Genomic DNA, 6,000 nt, shown 5'->3' on the forward strand with positions numbered 1-6,000 from the left:
AATCCGAATGGTGCTGTTTCAATACTGGGGATAGCCTTGCCAAAAGAAGCTCCAGTAGGTTTTCCATCATCAGGAAAGAGACGATTCAGCCCTGCATTGTTGAAAGATTCCTTGCAGGAAGGTGGAGCTGCGTTGGTTTGCAATGTTGTTTTTAGTTGACTCTTAACAAGGGGTTGTTTCCTGGGTCTCTTCTAGCATGTCTGTAGCGGGGTTTTGGTTTTGTTTGGTTGAGATCCACCCCCTATTAAGTCTTAGATGATTAAAAATAGATTTTCGATTTCCTCTTTGAAACCAATTTATAAAAACATTGCAACAAGGTATACCTCTATTTTGCCACAAAGCGTCTCGGGATTGTGTTTGAAATGTGTCTGCCCAAGAACCTTCCCCTCCCCCAAAGATGTGTATAGTCATTGGTTATAAGGACTGTTTTTCTCTCTTTCTCTTTCTCTCTCACTCTCTAGAAAAAAAAAAAAAACAAAACAAGAAAAAAGTAAAAAAAAAAATAAGGTAAAAAAAAGGAAAAGTGAAAAGAAAAAAAAAATCACTCTTTTTGTTTGCTCTTGCATTGCAAAATTATAAAGTAATTTATTATTTATTATCGGAAGACTTGCCACTTTTCATGTCATTTGACTATTTTTTGTTTGCTCAAGTAAAAAAAAAAAAAAAGAAAAAAAAAAAAAGAAGAGGTTGTACCGTGGTCTTTGAATTATATGTCTAATTCTATGTGGGTTTTGTCCTTTTTCTTTCCTTAAATATGATGTGAAATAAAAGCGCCATATGTAGAATTATTATATCTTCAGGACTATTTCACTAGATAAGCGTTTGAAATAGAGAAAATAATAATAATATTAACATTAAATAATGAACAAAGTTCCCTCTTTTAAATATTTACAGGTTAGCAGTTAAAATACCTGAAATAAAATATTGCATGCAAAGCAGGTCGTTAGTGAATAAAAGGAGTGTGATATTTTATTGCAAGTATTAACGACCAGCTTGTAAATTTCCATTTCAACAACTGTATCAGGGCTAGTTGGATGCCTTAGCTTTCAATTGATAACGTTAGAAAGTCTCTTGTTCCTCCCCACCCCATCCCTTGCCCTTGAAAATGATATTACTCTAGGCATGATCTGACATAACGTTAAAACATCTAAAGAACTGGGAGCTCAGGCTTTTTGCTGAGTTCTACTATTTTTAAAAAAATAATAAAAAGAAAGTGCTGTATACCAAAGCCTCGTTGTTGAGATTGTTGAAGTGACCTGTGCTTTAAGTATAAGCTCCTGATAAAAAGGACGCTTTTTGCTTAACAAGTCAAGTATACCATTATTTATCAGTGTCTGCTGTCAAAACAATTAAATAATGCTGCAGGAGGAATAGTTGTGGGGATATTTCTGTCGGGGATATTGCTGTGAAATTGCACGAATATGTTCCTTATTTTCTGTCGACTTCCCTCTCTTCACTCCGTCTTTTATTCCTTTTTTAATTTGTGGGGCAGAGGGTGGTGAAAGCTCGAAACGTGGGTGATTTCTTGGGGAAAAGTTGAAAGAAGAAAAAAATGGGAAAGGGTTGTTTTTGCTCTAATCCAAGTGTGCTCCCTAGTGCTCCTGGGCAGCACAAGACAAAGGTTCGCTTCAAAACACCCTTAAGGACTGGAATATACAGAGACTTTTAGTCTGACAAAGACAAGTTGGTTTGCATGTCGGTTCCTCCAAACCCCAATGTTTTCTTAACATAACCTTCTTTTTCCTCCCTCCTCACCATCTCAGCCCACCCTGAGCAAGCTCAGCTATAGACAAACCATTTCGACAGTACAGAGAACATTAAAAAATGTTTAAAATCTAATACAAGGATTTCAATCATCCTGATTAGAAACTGGATTCATTTTGTATGCTCAAGTGTAATACATTTTTGAGTACTTGATAAATATTTAAATAAATATGAAATCTACCTTAAACTGTGTGACCAGTAACCCTTGTGTTTTCATGCAGGATCAGAGGATTGGTACGGCGCTTCGGGGGGCGGGAGGGAGAAGGGGTATCATTTCTGCCCCGTAGTCTGAAGTGTAAGTTGTTGGAGTCCCTCTTAATTGGGTGAGTTTGGAGACGCAGTCTCCATTCGGGAGGGTCTGTAACTGGCGCTGGGAACGTGTAAGGGCAGGGCAACCCTGGAGCCTTTGCGTTCGCCTCTTACCGCCGGGAGGCTTAACGCGTAGGTGGGAAGAGCGGCGGTTCCACGGGGTTGCGGGGGGGCAGGGACCTGGAGAGAGAGCACCCTGCGCGCCAGGGCGCTGCTAAGAGCCGCTTCCCGGCCCCGGGGTGGACCTTAGGGCCGCTGAATGTCTGTCGTCTCCGAGGGCCGCGCACGGAGGGGAAAGGCGACTTTTGGCGGTCGGTCCTGGCGGGGGGAAAGCCCCCCCCAGCCCTGGGCCCCGCGGTCCCGACGCACCCTGTGGGCGGCTGAGGCAGTCGCCGAGATAAGCCGCGCAGGGGCTGACGTTCTGGCTGCCAGCGCAGCGCCTTGCCCCTTGGAACACACAGGGCAGCAGGGTGTCTGTGGCGTCGGAGCGCTGCCGCGGTTCTGCAGCGGACTGCGGGCGGGAACCCCACTGGGCATGTGCCTGAACCCACATCTACCGCCAGGCTCCTGCCTGCAGCCCCGCAGGGGCCTGAGCCCCCCAACCCTGTCCAGGAGGAGGGAGCAGGCGGGTCCCTTTTGCGGCAGCCGCTCGGTGGCTTCCGCGTCCCCCAGGAAGAGCAGCCCGGAGCCTCCAACCTCGAAACTGCGGTTAAAAAAATTCGCCTTATTTTAAGATTATTTCTTTTATGGCCTTTAATTCCCTTTTCCATGACATATAGCGCACCGCAAACCTTCGAATGTGTTCTGCCGTGGAGCAAATAAAGACAAACTGTCGAGCGGACTCTCCCAGTGCCTTCAGGAGAACACCCTTCCTGACCTTGGGCAGCAGGATTTGTGTAAGCGAGAGAAAAGCTCCTCTTCATGAAATGCATGTTCTTATGGCGCTCTGTCAGGTTCCTGCTCTGAGTTCTCCTTCCAGTATGGACGAGGGTGGCGATTAGCAGTCCCAGGTCCGTCGGTTTTCTTCTTGCTGCAGCTAGTTTTAATAATGTCAAATAAGGCCTATTAAAGCCTGCGGTAATTTCTCTGAAGATTCTGTTCGCACACACTGAGACCAATATTCAGACTCATTTCAATATTTGTGCCAGGTTAATTAGCTCTCAGCATCCCCAGCCGACGTGGCAATGAGACGCAGAAGCCGAGTACGTGAATGTTCCAGAGTTGAGATCAGTTAAACATCTCAACAGTAAGTGTTTGCCTTTATATAAATATGTATGCATACATATCTTAACAAAACCACGTTGAGTCACCCAAGAATGGATGTCAGGGAAAGAATCAGGGTCCCTCCGGCAGTGTTGGCCCTCAGGCCGCCGCAGCCCCAGCCGCAGCGCGGATCCCCGGAGGGAGCCGTGGTGCCGAGTGGGTTTCACGCGCACCCATCCTCCCTGGCCCCGTCTGCACGCCCGAAACGCCGGCAGCGTTTTACGGTGAGAGATGCCGCTGCTGGGCGCTTTGCGTGCTTCAGTGGAGCTGTAAGTAGTTAATAAAGGGGCTGGAAAGAGATCCTGTTTACTGATTGTTCCTGATTGTTGTTTTCTTGATAACAGTGCAAGCCACTGAATGACTGTTTGAGCTCAGGCGCCACAAACATAAACAGCTCCCAATGTGCCGGCCCTGGTGGAGGATCACTCCCGAGGCTTGTGAAGTGCAGGCAGAGAAGGCAGCTCCCAAGAGAGACAGGCTCCGGGGGAGGGGTGGGGGGGCGGTGAGCGGAAGAGGCTCGCCTGTATAGCCGACCTTTCCATATTGCACGGTATCTGCCCTCTAATGAGGGCCTTGCCGGGGGCAAGGCGCGTAAAATCAATAAGTGCCTTTCTCCGAGCCTTCTGCCCGTGCCTTCTGCTCAGGGCAGGCTCTGAGCGCCGCTCTGCGCAGCATCCCAGCCGAAAGATGCTCCTTTTACATCACGCTGTTGTTTCGTTTGAATTTCCCTTACATTTCCCCGCAGCGGCTAAGAGACACTAAACAAGTGCTTGTTCGAGGCCGGGGAGGGAGAGTGATGGAGGCAGGGAGAGCGCGCAGCCTCGCCGCGTCAGACCCGCGCCCCGGGCCCGGTGTTCCGGGGTTGGCGGCACCGGGACAATGATCCTGCAGGGCAGCCCGACCGGGCTCCGCCGCGGCTGCAGCTGGAGGAACCACCTGCAGCTCCCGCTCTCTTCTGGGGTGTGTAGCGCGGGGAAAGAAGGAAGGAGGGAGGTTGCAAAACAGGATATTTGCTGGAGTGTCTCTTTGCCTTTTTTTTTTTTTTTTTTTAATTTTCTCCTGGCAGACAAAAAAGGGTGAAGTGTGATTGAGGGGGAGAAAAAGAGGGCGAAAAGTTTTCCAGAAAGAAGTTACACGCACGAGAAGAGAGCTTGGTTTCTATCTCCGGGAAGACCTCGGGGAGCAATGGGAAGAGGAAAATAGGGTGTTACTGTGGCTTTTCTTTAGGAGGGCTGTTCAGGTCGGTAGATCGCCAAGGCTAATCCAAACAACCCGTTTGACTTGTGAGGTCCGGTGTCTAGACATAGCTGGTGACTCGGCGGCTCCTTATCTGGTTTTGGAATCAGCCAAAAGAGACTTTTCTTAATGTCCACAGCAGCACTAGGATCTGCCGGGGCCGGGGAGCCACCGCACCTCGCAGACAGGACAACAAATACACCCACCACCTGGAGGCTTTACAGCCCACTTTGTTGTTCCCGGGCCGCCGCGGCTGCAGCCCGGCCTCCCCCAGCCCCGGCCGACGGGCAGGGATGACCAGCCCTCTGCTCAGTCGAACGTCCACCCCGCTGTTGCCACCGCAGCTGCTCCGGTCGCTTCCCGTCCACCGAAGTGCCACCTCGGCGGCAGGATGTGGCAGTGGGCACTTGAGCCCCGCTGGGGTCAGAACTGCTGTTTTCCCCACCTCCACCAGAACCCCTCCTCTCCTTGTGTACGTGTGCGTTTCTACAAAATTTTTAGGGTTTTTTTCCAGTTGAAGTTTTGCAGAGAATGGGGAAAAAATATCCAAACTCACTCGTGTTCACCAATATTAAGGAATGATCGAAGCAAATCAATTAAATGAGAGGAAGTCAGTTTAGGTACAAGATCTTCTTTGGGAGTAGAAAATTGCCTTCTGTATTAGTCCCTTTATACTGGATTTGTGAATATTGCAAGCTGTAAAGCTTGTTGGAGGTGGTTAGGATCAATAAAAGCATTTAACTCAAAAGTAAGAAGCATTTGAAAGTAGAGAGAAGGAGGCATGTTTCGTTCCTATGTCACTCATTCTGTATGTTCATTTGGGGTTTTTTGAGCTTTCGAACTCTCCTGCAGCGCTGGGTGACTGAATGGTGGGGTTTCAGATTCCTGAACCGTGCTCATCCTCTGCCTTTGCTGTTTCTCTGTTGAAATGCAAACCTCTTTACCGCGAATCTGTTCTAAGTCCTTTTAAAACTCTATGTTGTTTCTCCGTGTGGTTGAGTTCAGGGCCATGATATCCCGTTTTGGAAGCTGATTGCTGTAACTATGATGCACTGATATGCTATTCGCAGTGGATATTGTAATTGAGTCTGCTAATGTGGAATTTTGAAATTTATCAGTGGGTAGGACTCTTTCTGTGCAGTTTAGAAGGCTTGTGAATCAGTGCTATTTTCTAGATTTAGTAGTTGCAAATTTCCTCCTGTACAGAGCAAATTATGTTCCAAGGCTTTTGGAATAATTTTACATCAAGCACATTTAAACCATTTCAAACTCTCAGTAACTCAGGGAATTCAGGATCAAGAGAGCAACATCTCCTAGAAAAGGAATCTTAACCATGATCCTGGTACTCCTCTTATTTTTTTTTCTCATGGGTAAAATTTTGTGTTTATTTTTAACTGTCACAAATACAAGGTGTTGTTTGAAAAGTGT

The sequence above is a fragment of the Chiroxiphia lanceolata genome, chromosome Z, assembly GCF_009829145.1.
Source record: "Chiroxiphia lanceolata isolate bChiLan1 chromosome Z, bChiLan1.pri, whole genome shotgun sequence".
In the NCBI taxonomy this organism is placed as follows: Eukaryota; Metazoa; Chordata; class Aves; order Passeriformes; family Pipridae; genus Chiroxiphia; species Chiroxiphia lanceolata.